The sequence below is a fragment of the Lemur catta genome, chromosome 23 (assembly GCF_020740605.2).
Source record: "Lemur catta isolate mLemCat1 chromosome 23, mLemCat1.pri, whole genome shotgun sequence".
Classification (NCBI taxonomy): domain Eukaryota; kingdom Metazoa; phylum Chordata; class Mammalia; order Primates; family Lemuridae; genus Lemur; species Lemur catta.
In genome coordinates this window covers 5,507,303-5,525,650 of record NC_059150.1, presented here as the reverse complement: position 1 = coordinate 5,525,650, position 18,348 = coordinate 5,507,303, and the positions used below count along the sequence as shown (strand labels likewise).

The following is an 18,348-nucleotide window of genomic DNA, read 5'->3' as shown; positions in this document are numbered from 1 at the left end:
ATAGAGTAGCTCCTAGTTCGGGGAGAGAGTCGAGGGACCTGGACGACTGAAAGTCGTGAAGTTTCGAGAGACAACATTTGGGGACCTCGCAAGGTTCTGTAATATTTACACAGACGATACTTACAAACGTTGAACACATTTAAATCGTGTAGTTATAGTTACTTAATTTTCCCTGCTGTAATGTTGTATGGTAGTGTATTGAATTGTATACAAGTATAATGAATGGTTGTATAGTAGGTGTATTAGTTTTCTAGGGTTGCGATAACAAAATACCAGAGTGGCTTAAACAACAGAAATTTATGTTCTCATAGTTCTGGAGGCTAAAAGTCCAAGATCAAAGTGATAGGAGATCAGGAAACAGAAGGAAGAAAGCTGAGAGCATAATCAGAGGCATCCTTCACTTCGCAGCCCCGCCCCAGCGTGCACGCTCATCCCCAAGGGTGGCCCAGAGCGGGGGAGCAGAGCATCATGGTGTTGAAGCTAAGTGGGGGAGTTAAGGCCAGTATATACACAATAATTCAAGAAATGTGGTAAGTGCTAAAAGAGAGGTGTCAAGAAGAGTGCAATGCAGTTTACCTGGATCACACAACTAGGTAATGTAGTCTAATCTCCTGCAGAAGGGCCTTCAACAAACCTCTCAAGGCGGCTGTCTTCAACCTCTGCTGGTGCCAAATGGCATTGCCTGCCTCCAAATACCTCGTTTCATTTATTTCAGGATGATTCTAAATGTTAGAGGATTTTCTGGGCTGAAATATGTTGCCTTGCGATTTCTATTGGATTTATTTATTTTTATTTATTTATTTATTTATTTTTTAATTTGAGACAGAGTCTCACTCTGTTGCCCGGGCGAGTGCCGTGGCGTCAGCCTAGCTCACAGCAACCTCAAACCCCTGGGTTCAAGGGATCCTCCTGCCTCAGCCTCTCTAGTGGTTGGGACTGCAGGCACGCACCACCACGCCCCGATAATTTTTGGTTTTTTAGTATGGGGGTGGGGGGCGGGTCTCGCTCTTGCTCAGGCTGGTCTAGAACTCCTGACCTCAAGCGATCCTTCCGCCTCGGGCTCCCAGAGTGCTTCAGGATTACAGGCATGAGCCACCGCACCCAACCTCTATTGGTTTTAGTTTTGCACTTTGGAGAACGGAATAAGCCTTCCTTATTTCTATTATGACACTTTTTAGTTATTTGAAGACAGCTTCCAATCCCTATACCCAACCCTCCCCCTTGTTTTTCTGCAGGCTAAAAATCCCCTTGAGCCTTCAGCTATCTATTTGACATGGCTTCAAGTCCCCTTGCCTTCCTGGTCACCATCTTCTGGACAAGCACCCAAAAATAGATCCAGACCCATGCAAAAGAAAATAGAGCAATGACCTTCTTTAATTTGCACATTGTACCTTGCTCTACTTGCACAACCTCCTGCATAGCTGGGAAATCCAGAGTGCTGTACAGGAACTGAACAATTAATTACTTTTTCTTTTTTTCTTTCTTTTTTTTTTTTTTTTTGAGACAGAGTCTCGCTTTGTTGCCCGGGCTAGAGTGCCGTGGCGTCAGCCTAGCTCACAGCAACCTCAAACTCCTGGGCTTAAGCGATCCTACTGCCTCAGCCTCCCAAGTAGCTGGGACTACAGGCATGCGCCACCATGCCCGGCTATTTTTTCTATATATATATTTTAGTTGTCCAGATAATTTCTTTCTATTTTTAGTAGAGACGGGGTCTCACTCTTGCTCAGGCTGGTCTGGTCTCAAACTCCTGAGCTCAAAGGATCCACCCGCCTAGGCCTCCCAGAGTGCTAGGATTATAGGTGTGAGCCACCGCACCTGCCTAATTACTTTTTCATGGTTGCTCACAGAGAGCTTGAAGTCAGCAACCACCCCTCTCAAAAAAAAAAAAAAAAAATAGTTGCTTTTTTTTTTTTTTTAAGACAAGGTCTCACTCTAATGCCCAAGCTGTAGCACAGTGGCACAATCATAGCTCACTGCCGCCTTGAACTCCAGGGCTCAAGAGGCCTTTTCTATTTTCTTGTAGAGAAAACGAGGTCTTGTGTTACCTAGAGCAGGTTTCTCGAAATGTTGGCCTCAAGTGATCCTCCCACCTCTGCCTTCTAAAGTGCTGGGATTACAGGCCAGAGCCACGCCCCCAGCCTGGGGAGGGAGTGCATGGCTTGGGAGCACTTTCTTAGGTGGATTACTGTCAACTATTTCCCCTTTCCCTTCGTGCAATACTTTTTTTAATTTAAAAATTTTCCAAACAGGAATTTGTTTTGTATCTTTTAAAAAGTGCCTGATTAATTTAGATCCCTTTCTGTTATCTGCTGGAGACTTGGAATTATGATATGCACATGCAATTCAGTTTAAGATCAACAAGTATTTGTTGAGCACCTACTGTGTTACAAGTACCAACCTAGAGGATTCCAAAACAAGTATGACTGGGAATCTGTCTAGTGGAAGAGCCAGACTGTCCATGTGAAGAGAATGTGGTGAGTGCAGTGATGGATGAGCGATAGTTAGCCTCCCCTGGAGGGTCAAGAGAGATTAGTCCTTTCAATTTTGCAAAATATTGATCAACATATTTAATTGGTCTTCATTTAAAACTCTGGCTGGGCATGGTGGCTCACGCCTATAATCCCACCACTCTGGGAGGCGAGGCAGGAGGATCCTTGAGGTCAGGAGTTCGAGACCAGCCTGAGCAAGAGTGACCCTTGATCTCCACTAAAAATAGAAACAAAAAATTAGCCGGACGGAAGTGGTGGTGAGCGCCTGTAGTCCTAGCTACTTGGGAGGCTGTTGTGAGCTAGGTTGACGCCACCGCACTCTAGCCTGGGAAACTGACCAAGAATGTCTCAAGAGAAAGAAAAAAAAGAAAACCTTGATAAATATGTTGATTAGGTCATTGTTAAGAGTAGTGCTTTTCTCATCATGGTTCACACTGGTTTGTGATTGTTCATCTTCCAGTGTTGTTTTTAAAACCACCAGTGATCTCACCTAATAGTGTTAACATCTGGCAACATTTCTCATCTTTTCCCCGAGGATTTCATAAGACTTGATCAAATGACTTGCTATAATAAAAAATAAACCGTAACTATAGTATTTCCCTTTTCTACCAGTCAGATAACCTTACCAAAAAAAGAAAATTGTAAATTGGCTTAAAAACTCATAACTGACTCTTAGTGATCACCATTTCCTTCTTTAAGAACTATGTTCACAAACCGTTGATTTAGTAAAGCGACAGGAAATCTGGGTTACAGTCTAGCTATTTCTAGAAACCAGAAAGTTAACACAGTTCTGCAGGTCTTCAGTTTCCTAATCTGTAAAATAAAGTGGCTGAATTAGATGATTTTTTATGGCCCCTTACAGTTTAAAAAAAATTAGAAGTCAATATTATTGGTCTATAGTCTTTCTGAAAAACAAAATACAATGCACTACTTTATACATACAAAAATGTATAAAGAGGAATATAATCTCCTTTTTCCACAACTCTTGCTAAGGAACAACACTTTGCATATACAAAGCAGTTTCCTGTAGTCCCCTTCTCCTATGGCTTCTCCCTCCTGGAACCCCCAGAGGGATTCAAAGAGCACCCTTAACTTCAGAACCCAGGCTTTGTAGAAGCATTTATCCTTTCAGTTTTTCAATACACATGTATGCACCTTTTTCTCAAAAAAACAAAACAAACAATAACATTGATTTGAAATATTTCATAACTTAACAATATTTTGCAATTTTTCTCAAGTCCTATCTTCCATAACACGATTATTAATGGCTGCATAACGTTCCATGTTAAGGCTGTATCATAATTTATATAGCCATTTATATCATTTCCGATTAAAATCCCACGACGATCTCTCCTGTAGTCAGATCTTTTTATACATCCCTAATTATTTCTTTAGGACAAATTCCTAAAAGTAGAATTGCTGGACCAGAGCAATCATTCCGAAAGCAGTTAAGGATGGAATTAAGGGAAAACAACGTCAGCTAACAAAGACCCTTTAGTGTCCCACTCTCAAGGCTCCACTGTGGGTGGTTTTCAAGGCTAGCTCGTAGCAGAGAGCAGTGCTCAAATAAATTACGGATGGCTGCGGAAGGGAAGAGCCTCCAATGCCAAGGTCACTCCACTCTGTCTCTGCTGCCATGTTCAGCTTTCCTGTCTCTCTGCTTAGTAGGGCTTCTGCCCCCACAGACACCGCTGCTGACCTCCTCCGGGGATTGCGCCGCTTAAATTTACTTAAAAGCCTTCAGGGGACCTACTGGACGATCTCACTTTCCCTCCTTTTTCACACTATACTACACGGCTCAAACCAGTAGCTTCAAAAGAGCATATTTATGTTCTCTCTTAAACAGATTCATTTTTTTCTGTGTCCGGGTAGATTTCGGTACTCATGTCCATCCTGTTGTCATTGGTAAAATAGATCTAATATCACTGCAGCGCTTCAAAAGTGACACCTCATCGTTCTCTTGGTCCTGAACCTGTTAGATTACAAACCAAAGAAATCCTAACTAATAACGGCTATTAGGCACATAAATATCTCCCAATTCTGAATTAGCTGGTAATGCTGATGAAAAGCGCAGAATTTGGACTTTCTGTTTTGTGCATGAATCACAAGGTCTCTGGAATTTAAAGCAGTTTCAAAATACATCATGCAATTACAGAAGGTTTCTTAGTCTTATGTAAGGCATTACAGCACAACCTCCTTCCTGTGAGAGCCCGGATAGCTCAGTCGGTAGAGCATCAGACTTTTAATCTGAGGGTCCAGGGTTCAAGTCCCTGTTCGGGCGTGTTTACACCTTTTTTTTTAAAATGACAACTAAAAATTGTATATATTTATATTGTACACTATGATGTTTGGAAATACTTTGTGGAATGTCTAAAGCTAATTAGTGAGTGCATAACTCACATGAGCCCTTTTTTTTTTTTTTGCGATGAGAACACGAGGTGCTTCGCTTTAACTTTCTTTTTTTTTCCTTTCTCAATTATTCGCAAAATGAAGAAACAAATTTCTTCTCTCTGGGAAACCGTGCAAAACCTCGATACTTGTCAAGAAATGAAATGATTTTACATGGTTGCTTCTTTATTTACTCCCTGAGAACATGCTTATCTAGCATATTCTGAAATCAATGAAAAAGAAATCGAATTTTCCTTGTTTGTTTTTAGAAGTTGAATTTAATTTAAAATGGAAGTATGTTGTCCTCAGCCTTCTCAGCATGGTGTGGTAATATTTGGTTGGTAACCTAGAGCGCAAAACACTCACACGCCCGAACAGGGACTTGAACCCTGGACCCTCAGATTAAAAGTCTGATGCTCTACCGACTGAGCTATCCGGGCGCTCTTAGTAACGACTTCTCCTCTGTTTATTTAATATAACTCTAATAGGTCACCTGCCTTTAGCAAGTTAAATTTATATTGTAAATAGATTTAGGGGTTTCTTTTCTTTTAGCAAGATAAAGCAAAACAATCATTCACTTTTCCTTTTCTTCTTGTTTCATTTACATAAGACACGTGATCTTCAAGCGCGTTCATATTTCAATAAGTTGCCAATATCTACTAAACTCTCTAAAACAAAATTAATGGTAGTAAATTACAGAAAAACAGATAACCAAGATGAATATTCAAAATTCAGACATAAATTTGCAACCTATTTTTATTACACCTCTTCGGTCTTCCGTCGATTGCTTCCCGATAGGCACTCTTAATTTTAATCATTCTACATCATCTTTCCCATAAATGAAAAATACATTTCCATTCACCAGATGATGTAGCTGTTAGATAAGCCTACCTTAGCACAAAAGAAGGAAAGACACGTTTGATTCATAAATGAAGGAGCTAATACTATAGGAAAATACTATAGAAGTGACTGTGGAAAAGTGGGTCTGAATTTAGATTGTGGGAAAAGGAATTTAGATCTTTAACTTGGATTTGGATTGAACTTTTGCCTTTCCTCTCCTTTCAGGCAAGTTGCAGTTTTCAAGACAGACTCACAAGATGAATCCTTCCCAAACAGTATGAACCAGTGGGAGCAAGATGGAGTATTAAGAATAAAAATCTCCAGATCAGCCTAGTTTTTCCTAAAATTAGTTTCATCAACCCTGACACATAGGGTGTGGAACATAGGATTATAAAATTTCAACAACTGATAAGGAAATTCATTTCTTGTTTCTGGGAATTAGAAGCTTCTGAACACAATGAACGACAAAATAGCTCAGCCTCAGCTGGAGGAATTTTTCTTTCCTACAATTGTCTGATTCTTTTAGAACAAAGACTAACAAATTGTGTGATCCTAAACAGCCTTGGCTTTCCACATCTATAAAATGAAGGAAATTGATTAGATGCCCTCTAAGATACCTTCTAAAACTAAAGTTTTACCATTCTCTTACTTTTTCCATTGTAAGAATAGAAGGAACACACCCAAAATGTACCCGGATAGAATGATTTAATTCAACAAACATTTGTTGATCATGTATTATGGCTTAGGCTCCATGCTAGCCCTACAGATGAGTAGGGTATGGATCCTGCTAACAGTCTAAGAAGGAGGACACAAAAGCAAACAATTTTAACATAAAGTGGAGTGACAGGCGATGAGGATAGACAGAAAAGAGGGGTTTATAAAATAAGGGGGAGGCCTTGAGTTTTCAGTACAGAAACCACATGACCAGAGTCGAGTTTTAAAACAAGTGGCTGTCAGAGGTGTACAGAGGGAAAACGTAATAAGCTAAACACAGACATTTATTTCTTTAGCCATATTTCTCAAACACCCACTGTGTTAGATAAGGAAAAGCTTCTTGCTCCATTTCTATGAATGAAATGTGGAAATAAGTTATACCACTAAGTTTTTAAGGGAGGGAAATGGTGTCTGTCCAGCCCTCCGTAAAGGGCCAAGCAATAGATAAAGAGGCCTTGGAGTTTTTTTCCTGCCCTAGGGTTTTGTTACATCACATTCCCTTTCCTGCAGGATAACAAAACCAGCTGTTTAAAGTTAAATAGACTGAATGAGATTAACCAATCAATAAATTGTTTATTGAATACCTATTATTTCCACAGCAGTCAGCCACGCACAGTGCAGGAGGAAAACAGTAAATCTGGAAGAAGTGTGGAGAGTGCAGTTGTATTCAGTGGATGGTGAATAACTCAATCTGGCTGGAGTGGAGGAAGGTAGAGGTAGGGCCACATTGGGGACAGCTGACCAGGCTTACATCGGGCTAATGAGAATTTTATCCTATAGGCAATAACAAGCTATTACAAATTTGACTTGTTAACATTACAAAGTACACCTGATGTAGCATGAACTGAATCTGCTTCACCAGTATTGCATTAAGACCACCACCACAAGTGCTATCTTGAATCCTATTCAGTATAAAATCCTCACCTGGAGTGCTTCTTGAACCTTCTCTTTATGTAGACTGTTGAACTTAATTTTCCCACTAGAGGGCAGGCTAAACTCACAGATTCTATATTTGGGCGTTCTAGGTCTTAAGCTTAATTTATTTCCCCCACTAATTTTTTTAACCTTATGTGTGTGCGTTGAGAATACCTGAGATATACGCACTTAGCAAATTTCCAGTGTAAAATGCAATACTATAGTCACCATGCTATACATTGGATCCCCCAAATTTATTCATCTTACAATTAAAAGTTTGAACCTTTTGATCAACATCCCCCCACCTCCCAGTCCCTGGCAACAACTGTTCTTTCTGTTTCCATGAGTTCAATGTTTTTTGGATTCACATCTAAGTGAGATCATATAGTATTTGTCTTTCTGTGTTTGGCTTATTTCATTTAACATAATATCGTCCTGGTTCATCCATGTTGTCACAAATAGCAGGATTTCCTTCTTTTATGGCTGAACAATGTTCCATTATATAGATGTATCACATTTTCTTTATCCAATCATCTGTTGACAGATACTTAGGTTGTTTCCATATCTTGGCTATTATAAATAGTGCTGCAATGAACATGGAAGTGCAAATATCTCTTCGACATAACTGATTTCATTTCCTTTGGATATATTCCCAGAAGTGGGATTGCTGGTTTGTACAGTTCTATTTTTAATTTTTTTGAGGAATCTTCATACTGTTTTCCATAATGGCTGTACCAATTTACATTTCCACCAACAGTGTACAGAGTCCCTTTTCTCCACACTCTCACCATCACTTATCTTTTGACTTTTTAAAAATAGCCATCCTACCAGTTGTGAGGCTATTGATTATCTCATCTTGTTTTGATTTGCATTTCCCTGATGATTAGTGATGTCGAACACCTTTTAATACACCTGTTAGCCATTTGTATGTCTTCCTCAGGAAAATGTCTATTCAGGTCCTTTGCCCATTTAAAAAATCAGATTATGTTTTTGTTGTTGTTATAGAGTTGTATGAGTTCTTTATGTATCTTGAATATCAACCCCTGATCATATAAATGGTTTGCAAATATTTCCTCCCATTCTGTAGATTGCCTTTTCATTTTGTTGATCCCCACTAATTTTTAAAAATTTTTTTATTTTTATTTTTTAGAGACAAGGTCTTGTTTTGTAGCCAAGGCTGGAGTACAGTGTCCTGATCATAGCTCATTGTAAACTTGAATTCCTGGGCTCAAGTGATCCTCCTGCCTCAGCTGGGATTACAGGCATGAGCCACTGTGCCAGCCCCAAATCCAGACTAATTTTTAAAAAGATGTTTTTTACCCTCCTACTCATCAGACTCACCTGTCTTTGAAAAACATCACCATCAACTCTGTATGGTTGAGGGGGACAAGGGGGGAGTTGTGGAGCCTTCCTAGAACTCCCCAGCCAACACCAAGTATAGCTGACTACTCATAGACCCAGTCTTCTATCATCACTATAAACAGTCTCTGGAGCTGACACCATTACAAAGTACTAGGAAGATGCACAGCATGGAGAAGTTGTTTTGAGAATCCTCTGATGGTGTTTTGGCCTAATGACACCAAACTAGAGCAGCCTGGGTTTCAGATAGGCCCTCCAACCCCTCTCCTATCTCCCTTCTCTCTGTAAATATGGGGGGCTAGCAGCCCAAGAATCTTGCACAGCACCAAGAGCTCAGACACTGGGATAAATACTCCCTGAACTCCGCAGCCCTCAATGCCGTGGGTCACTGAAAAGGTATAGGGAAGCAGAATTGACTTCAAAGCCAGTAAGAGCCACAGGATTGAAGAAGTCAACCTATTCACAAAACATTTACAGAGCACCCCTACCCAATCTCCAATATCCATTCATCTCTCAATGACATTTGAATCTTTCTAAAAAAAAGTCTACTGAAGGATTTTAAAATAAAATGTTACAGACATTGAGTTTTTTTATTTTAGCTTGAATTTGTTTTACAGATTAGTTATTCCTAGCCTAGAGCTGAACTCTGAGAGACTGTATCAATAGCACAGGTAAACAGATTCCATCACCTTGTCCCATTGATTTTAGCTATTTGCTCCCTGATCATTAACCTAGTTCTTATTATTACCACTGAAATATTAAACGCTCAGACTTTTTATTCTCCAACTCAGTCATTCTTTCTTCCTGTATACTAGATCCAGGTCTTCATTTGCTCACTCATTCACCAAGAATTTATTGAGTACTGGCCTTGAATCAGACAATGAACTAGGCCTAGAAATTCAAAGGTAAACAGAATAGAGATTTTCTTGTCTTTAAGGAGCTTATAGTCTATTGCCCTCCTCTTCTGTCCCCTCCCCAATTCAGAAAAAAAGTAGACAAACAACGATAACATCTGTGATTAGTGTTACAATCCAGGTAGCTATTGGGTGTGTCTGGATACTCTCAGGAGGCACTCTAGGGAAGCTTCCTGGAGAATTAGTTGTAGGGTATATTAGTTTGTTATTGCTGCTGTAACAAATGGCCATAAATTTGGTGGATTAAAGCAATGCAAATTTATTATCTTATACTTCTGTAGATCAGAAGTCCAGTGTGGGATTCACTGGGCTAAAATCAAGGTATCAGCAAGGCTGTGTTCCTCTCTGGAGGCTCTAGGGGAGAATCCATTCCTTGCCCTTTGCAGTCTCTGGAGGCCATTCACATTCTTTGGCTCAAGACCTCCGTCCTCCAACTTTAAAGCCAGCAATGCTGCATTTTTCTGACTATTCTTCATCATAACCCACGAAGTCAGAGAGATCTGACTTCAGCTGGGAAGGGCTCTCAGCGTTTAAGGACTGGTGTGATTAGCTTGGGCCCACCTGGATAATCCAGGAAAATCTCTAAGTCTCAAGGTCCTTAACTTAATCATATCTGTGAAATCCTTCGGACATGTAAGATAATGCATTCACTGGTCTCAGGATCAGAAAGTGAACATTTCCCCCTCTGGGAGGCCATTATTCTGCCAACATGTAGAAAGACAGCCACATAAAGGGAAGAGGATAGAGATGGGGATCGGAAGTAGGAGGCCCTTTGCAGGCAGTGAGTAAAGCTTGTAGCAACTTCCCTAGGTGACACTACTGTGTACTCGAGGAACTGCAGAGTTCAATAAGATCAAAGATGGAGTTTTCATAGGAATGTGGGAGGTTATTCATTTAACACACACATTTATTGACTACTTTGTGGCATATGCTATTCTGGGGATACGGGGATGAACAAGACAAAGTCCTCATCCGCTGAGTCTAGAGTGAAAAGCAAGGGCCAATTATAAGAGCCCTGGTAGACTTTGGGAGCTTAAACCTTAAGAGTTTATAGGGGGCCGGGCACAGTGGCTCACACCTGTAATCCTAGCACTCTGGTAGGCTGAGGCAGGAGAATTGCTTGAGGCCGGGATTTCAAGACCAGCCTGAACAAGAGTGAGACCCCGTCTCTACGAAAAACAGAAAATTTAGCTGGGCTTGGTGGTATGCACCTGTAGACCCAGCTACTTGGGAGGCTGAGGCAGGAGGATCACTGAAGCCCAGGAGTTTGAGGTTGCAGTGAGCTATGAATGCACCACTACACTCTAGCCTGGGCAACAGAATGAAACTGTTTCCAAAAGAAAAAGAATTATAGGGAGCCATCCATTTATTCATTTGACAAAACTTTATTGAGCACATGCCACATGCCATGCACTGTTCTAGGCTCTAGGAATACAGATGTTTAAAAACCAACACCAAAACTCTCATGCCATACATGCTAGTGGATTTTAAGCAGGGGAAGCAGATGTTTGCTTTGGAAAGATCCCTCTGGCTGTGGAGCGGAAGAAAATATTGGAGAGGGAATAAGATTAGAGGTAGCCCTGTCCCTTTACTCCCCCTTCTTCAAGATCCCCAGACTTTGCTCAGCTTCACTTCCCTCCTTGGGCACCTTCTCCTTTGTCAGGAGCCCCCTTTCCCCTTTATGCCTCCACTGTACCTATTTTGCAACCCCCACCCTGACCTAATGTTCTATGTCTGGGCTTCCAAGCACTGCAAAAGAAATTGAAAACATTCAGATTGTAGCCGCAACATATTAGACTATCCAATGCCAGCTATAGCCTCAGCTCTGCTGACAATTCCATTTTCTCTCTCTAAGGAGCCACAGCTCTCACTCCTTTCAGTGACTATTTTAATCTTAACCACTTTCCTTAAATTCTCAATCCCATCTTGACCCTTTCTCAGCACATGGCTTAGAGACTATTAAGCAGCAACCAACATCTAGCCTCTAGGTCTATCAGTTTACAAATGCACCTGTCCTCTCAAAGATACCGGAGGCAACTCTACCCTCCTACACCTGGGTCCCATCTCCTCTCACCTCTTCTGGGACATTTTTCATTCATCACCATTTCTCTTTCTTGTTGATGTTCCTCTCAATATATGAACATGTTTAAGCCTTTCCCATCTCAAAAAGAAAAAAACAAGACTCTTCCCCTTGATCCTGGATTTCCCTCTACCCATTGCCTCATGTTTCTCCCTCTCTTTAATTGCCAAGCTTCTAGAAAGAGTGTGTCTCTCATTCTTTAACCCTCTGGAGCTTGGTTTAACTACGACCACTCAACTGCTCACACTCCACGCACTCCAGGGACTTTCCCGCCAGCCCATAGGGCAGTTTCCATCCCCACTTTCCTGGATATTCCTACTACACTTGTTATCCAGTCACTCTTTCCTGACACCCTCCTCGCACCCTAGTTTCTGACACTCTGTGGTCTCCAGTTTTTTTTTCTACCTCCTTGGTTGTTTCTTCTGGATTTCTTTGGCAGGCCTCTTCCTTCCTTTTTATACCCACCTGGGTGACCTCATGCATGCCCCTAATTTCACTCACCACCTATAACCTAGAGTCTAAAGCTGGTAACACTAGTCCATCACTTGTCTACACCCCCCTACTCTGAGTTTAGTTTCTGTTGTTTTTTTTAGAGACAGGGTCTCACTCTGTCATCCAGGCTAGAGTACAGTGGCATGATCACAGTGAACTCCTGAGCTCAAGAGATCCCCCCTCCTGCCTCAGCCTCCCAAATAGCTGGGGCTACAGGCATGCGCCCTGCTACTGCCACCACATCCAGCCAATTTTTAATTGTTGGTGGGGGTGGGGTATCTCAAGGGTCTTGCCCACGCTGGTCTCAAACTCCTGGCCTCAGGCAATCCTCCCACCTCAGCCTCCCAAAGTGCTGGGATTCCTGGTGTGTTCATGCCCCACCTGAGTTTAGTTTTGTAAAGGAAAATAAAAATCCAAGACCATCCACCCCCACACTCCTTATGCAAAGGTGAAGGTCAAGCCTGGAGGCTGAGTCATGCAACACTCCCTACCAAATGAATAGCTGTTACTAACATTACGCATTAGCCAGATCCCCGGGGAAAGGTAGAAGGCCTCAGGCATCTATGAAGGCAAGCCACCACAGATCATTCATAAGGAAATTATTTGCTGGCCTCCCATAAACGAAGACATGCAAATTGTAACTTGGGGTCTTTAGTTTAGCTCCTAAAACTAAAGTCTGTTTGATCACACACTAATAACGTTGATTACAGGTCTATCTTCCCAGGTGCAGAACAGGGACAAGATCAATCATTCTTCTACCTACCCAGGAACGTGTACAAAGTTGATTCTTCCATCACTCCCTTTTTCACTTCAAACATTCACTTTACCTCATATAAAATGTAGATTTCCTGGGCCTCACAGGAATGTAACTATTTGCCTCACTGCCCACCCTTCCTCCTCCTCTTTCCTTCTGTATGCCCTCTCCCCATTAAATACTGAGGTTCCCAAATCCCCCTTTGGAAAAACAGTCATGGATGTATCTGTGGTTTTTGTTTTTTCCAGGTGTGTCCTCAAACTTTTGCTTAATAAACCTCCATTGATTACGATCTTTGCCTCAGTCACTTACTTAGGGTTGTCAGTTTCATAAATCCACTGTCTACTAGACATCCCCACCTAGACATTCCACAGACACCTCGAACCCAACACGTCCAAAATTAAACTCAGGATCACTCCTCCAACACGTGGGCCATCTTACCAATCCTCCTTAACTTAGAGAACAGCACCACCTGCTACCAATTCCTAAGGCTTCAAGTGGGGATTGATTCTAGATTCCCCTCCCTCCTTAATTCCTTACATTCAATACATTATCAAATGTTATTGATTTGACTTGCTAACTATCTCTTGTATCTGTCCATTCCTTGCCATCCCCATGGTCACAGCTCTGGCACAGTTCTGAGAGTCCCCAGTCTCCCACGTGGAATGCAGCTTTGGCCTCCGTGTTGCGCTCCCAGGCCACACTCCTGAGCTGCACTGGTCAGGTCCTGGCAGAAAGTAAATGGCACACTTCAACTTGAGCGGTAATTTGAGGAGTTTAAAAGATAAAGAGATGATTTATAAAGGGTTGGTAGGGTACAGGAAAACCACAAGGAATACTGTGAAATACACGGGGGCCAGTAGCAAAGCAATGTTTCCACCCCCAGGCCTGAAAAGTCAAAGGAAGGGAGTGATTGTCTGAATCCAGAGAGAGAGAGAGAGAGAGAGAGAGAGAGAGAAATAGGGAGAGGGAGGGGAGGCAGAGAGGAAGGGAGAAAGAACCACCTAGTGGAAGCTGCGATCTTTGGTTGAGGGTGGCAGCCAGCCCAGTGACCCCAACAGAGGGATCCTGAAGAACAGATATCCAGATCTCCCTCACCCTCCTCCCCCTGGCAGCCTTCAGAACCAAGACCCAAAGATACAAGAAAAACGACCCATCTTTATGTGTAGGTTCGGTGAAGAATGGACTGCCATGTATGGGGGACACAGAGTATAAGCCAATGCTTGCAACCTGAGCTGGGGAAACCCGGCGTGCCCTGTCACTTCAGATTCTTCTTGGCCTCTCTGTGTAGCCTTTCTTCTTCCCAGGTGTGGGGCAGGACGGTTTCTGGGATGGGAGTCTTCTGACCTAAGGTAGGTGAGAGAATTTCTTTATGGCTAGTTCTTATACAGAAAGGTGGGGGAATAGTAATTATTTTTAGGGTTTATGGCTGGCTTTGACAAGAAAGGCTTCCTGTTTCTGTGGCTCACCTGGGGGAATTCTAGTTTCTATGGCTTGTCTAGGGAGAAGAATGAGGGGCTAGAGACAGGAGGGCAGGAGATAACAGAGAAACTTTACTTCTGAGGCCTTCACTTTGGGGTACCATTTTCTGAGCCTCAACAAGATACACAAGCCTAGGTCTTTCCTTTCATGGCCTTCTATTGTCTCACCCAGGTTGTCTACAATTCAGTGTCCTTTGCATTTGCCCAGATTTCTTCTTATATAAGAACAAAACAATCTCCCAATAAATCCTTCTGAATTGTGAATTCGCTTTTTATATTGCTTTCTCCCCTATGTGGGACTTCCTCTAGTTGTTCAAATTCCGTTCCCAATAAATAGTTATCTTTTATGGAGCTCTAGAGTCTCTTCCCATTTTGTCCTTCTATGACTCTAGGATGACTTATTTTGTTTTTTTAGAGACAAGGTCTCACTCTCTTGCCCAGGCTGGAGTGCAATGGTGTCATCATAGCTCACAGCAACCTCAAACTCCCAGGCTCAAGGGATCCTCCTGCCTCAGCCTCCCGACGAGCTGGGACTATGGCTGCAAGCACTGCCATGCCTGGCTAATTCTTATTTTATCTATTTATTTTTTTTGTGTGTGGAGATGAGGTCTTGCTATGTTGCTCAGGTTGGTCTCAAACTTCTGGCCTCAAATGATCCTCCCACCTTGACCTCCCAAAGTGCTAGGATTACAGGCATGGGCCACCACACTGGCCTAGGATGACTTTTAACCATTGTCTCCTGGAAAATTGTATTTGGGTTTATTGAAGAGTTTCGTATTAATGAGAAAAATTTAAAAGGCCCACATCTTTTTAAAAATGGCTTTGTGACACTCTTTTCTTTTTTTTCTTTTTTTTTTAAACTCTAGTGAACTCTACACAGTCTGGAATAGTAGCATCCTAACAAATATTTCCTTGAGGCCAAGGAAGGGGAAGTTTGGCAGCTGTTTCCATGGGAACCCTGGCTGGGAGTCAGGGGCATCTGAGGGAGGCTGAGTGTCTGGAGACCCTGCATGCCCGAAAGGGATGCCGAGGACGGGGGCTCAGAACCAGGTGTTGATCTTCGCAGTCTGACTGGCAAGAAAGAAAGAAGAAAGGAGGGCGGTGGGGGAGAACAAGATTCACGTTTTGAGGACAATGTACTTTGAGATCAGAGATCATAGTTACTATGCAAACCAAATGCAAACGAGGAGCTGGCCAACTATTGGTTTCTTTTGGGTGGAGCCTTTAGGAAAATTCTTCTAGAGACCACTGCTCAAAGGAAGGTATTTAGAGTCTAATTTTAAAATATAACATATTGTATGAAAGGTTTTTTTTTTTTTTTTTTTTCCCCTATCCTAGTTGGGTTGGAGGATCCTCTAACATCCCCTGCCCGCTCGCTCAGGTTGTTGACTGCTATTTTCTCCGGGCTGCAGGTCGGAGGATCCCCCACCCTCCCACCCCGGGCAAATAGAAAAAGCGAATGAGACTAAGTGTGTAGAGCGTGGAGACGCTTCCCTCCGCGCCCACCTCCACCCTCAAGATAGGAGTCCTCCCAGGCATGCTATCATAATTACGGGGTAAGTTCCTCCACCCGGTAACTGGACCTCAACAGTCATTTCCAGCAGGAGGATATGGCTTTCCTCTTACCCAAGGCAAGGGGTTCCGGCAGGGAAAAGTAACGACCATCTGCAAAAGCCCTCACCCGAGTGGGGAGTGGAAAGCTTGGCTCCTGCGTTTGCAGAGCACAACTTGACGCCAGCGCCCTTGTCTCTCCCCACGCAATGGCAAGGCGGGCGGGAGTCGGAGGGGCCGGGACAGAGGGGAGGGCGCGCGGGGCGGGGCGCGGTGGAGGGCGGCCGGGGTTCCAGCAGCCGCCCCGCCCTCGGCTCGCGGCGGGTTCGGAGCTGCGGCTGGAGCCGGGGCCGGCGGCTGCCTGTCCGGCAGGGTCGGGCCGAGCCTCGCGTCGCCGTGCAGTGCGCCGGGTGTCCGGGAGATGGCTTCTCCCCTCTCGCCGGCTGCTCCCGCTATTGTCTCACCCGGGGTGGCCTGACTGCGAGCTCGCGCACGCTCTCGGCCGAGAGCACTGCCGCCCCCCGCCCCCAGCGGGTCCTCGCGCCCTCTGCTGCCTCTGCCCCCGTCCCGGGGACCCCGAGGCCGGGAGACGGGAGCGGCCGGGAGGAAGCGGCGTGCGACCGGCCAGGCGCACATCGCGCTGGTGCAAGAGGCGCCTGGAGCCGCAGAGCGAGCCGCGGGGGCGCTGAGCGAGCAGCCCACGTCGCCGAGCACACGACACGTCGGGTCTTGCAGCACAGCCAGCAGCGAGCACAGGTAGGACACGCGCCCGGCCGGTTGCACCGGCCCCGGGGTCTGCGAAGCGCCCCCGGGGCGGAGGAGCGGAGGTCGAGGGGCTCTCGCTCCAACATGGCAACAGCCGAGGTGCAACAATGGAAGCGACCGAGGGTCCTGGCGCGGGCCGAGCGGCGGACGCCGTGGGAGCCTGAGCTCCAGCCCGCGGCGCGGAGCAGGTTGCCCCCCGCCCCCTCCCCGCTCCGGCGGCCTCGGGGCCTTTCGGGCCGCGGGCACCCCATCCCCACCCCCTTCTCTCTAAACACACTTCCTGGCTCCCAGCTGCTGGGCGACCTGAACCAACCAATGGCTCTGGGTTTGTTTGTTTAAGATGAGAAATAAAAAGCAAAACCTGCCCTGAGCTGGGGTTAGTGCCTTCCCGTGCAGTGGGTGAAAAGTCAGCATCTGGCCTGGGGAATATATACATTTTTTAGCCAGGCACAGGGTAGAATTGGCTTCTCCCTTATAAGGCTACTGCAGCAAAAGGAGACAGAAAGCTTGGAAGAGGGAGAGGGACCCTCAGGCCTGAGTTCCGCGGCGCTCAGGGAAGGCGCTGCTCTCCTGGCCTGTACTTGTCTCTCATTTTCAGCTCCCGACAGCGGTGGCTTTGATGTTGGGGAGCAATCGCAGAAGGAAACCCAAGCAAAGGCGGCCAAGCTGGTGTGGGGTGGGATAGGGTGGGGAGCCCAGGGGCTTGGCAGGCTCCTGGGTTGTGGGAAGAGGTTACCAAATGTATGAGGTTAGTTAGTACACACACCCTAGTTGGCTAAAGCTGGAAATTGTGTGTGTGTGTGTGTGTGTGTGTGTGTGTGTGTGTGTGTGTGTGTGTGTGTGTTGCTATCTGCCATTGCTCTTGCTCCTTCAGGCCAGCCTTCTCTCCCTCTATCTCCCACCCCATTTTGGGGTCTTTGTGGCTTCCCTGCCCCAGTCCTACCAGTCATGCCTGGGATGGAATCCCTATTGTCTCTGGCTGTCCTGATGTTTTTTCTCAACTCTGTTGGGGAGTTTTGTACACTGGGCTGGCTGGTCCCAGCATGGCATCAGATTCTTTAGCACACCACTACCCAGGCTCCCAGAAGTGGGCCAAATCTGCTCCTCCTCTCTCTAAACTACCTGACTCTCTGGGATGAGGCCAGGCAGATGTAAGCAATTTGCACTGAATTCCAGCCCTGAATCAGTACTGAATGAAAACTTGCTCTATTACTGCTTTAGGCCTTGGAAAGATATTAGGAAGACAAATGGACTGGAGGTGGAAGCCTTGACCCCCAAATACTCCCCCCTCCCCACATTCCAGCTGTCGATCCCAGAGCAGAGGGGCAATGAGCCTTTGGAATCAATCGCAGCTCCTCTGGAGCCTGGCAGTCCCATCTGGGGTTGTGTCCATGGAAAAATTAAGTCGAGGCACATTTTATAGCCCTGCCTGGCAGCCAGCGTCTGAGGAGACAGTGGCTCTGAGCTGGAGCCCTGGGCCCAGGCTGTGGCTGCTTCTCCTTTGGCCTTTGGGTGAGCCCAGGGTTTGATTTCCATGGCTCTGAGCTTACTGCTGAGTGTGCATGGGTATATATGTCTGATCAAGCTCTCAGCCCTGGTCAGAAGG

General features: G+C 44.7%; 1 protein-coding gene and 2 non-coding genes across 3 annotated transcripts in view; 2 read left to right on the top strand and 1 right to left on the bottom strand.

Moving 5' to 3' along the window:
- The first annotated feature begins 4,697 nt into the window (after positions 1-4,697).
- On the top strand, positions 4,698-4,770 carry TRNAK-UUU. The gene has a single exon. It is a non-coding gene; the product is annotated as a tRNA-Lys (tRNA).
- Positions 4,771-5,244: 474 nt separating this feature from the next.
- Positions 5,245-5,317, bottom strand: TRNAK-UUU. The gene has a single exon. It is a non-coding gene; the product is annotated as a tRNA-Lys (tRNA).
- Positions 5,318-16,326: 11,009 nt separating this feature from the next.
- PIK3C2B (phosphatidylinositol-4-phosphate 3-kinase catalytic subunit type 2 beta) overlaps positions 16,327-18,348 on the top strand; it is a 60,550-nt gene continuing 58,528 nt past the window's right edge. The window contains exon 1 of the mRNA XM_045536044.1: positions 16,327-16,733. The gene's annotated coding sequence lies outside the window, so the exon portion shown is untranslated. The remainder of the gene's footprint in view (positions 16,734-18,348) is intronic.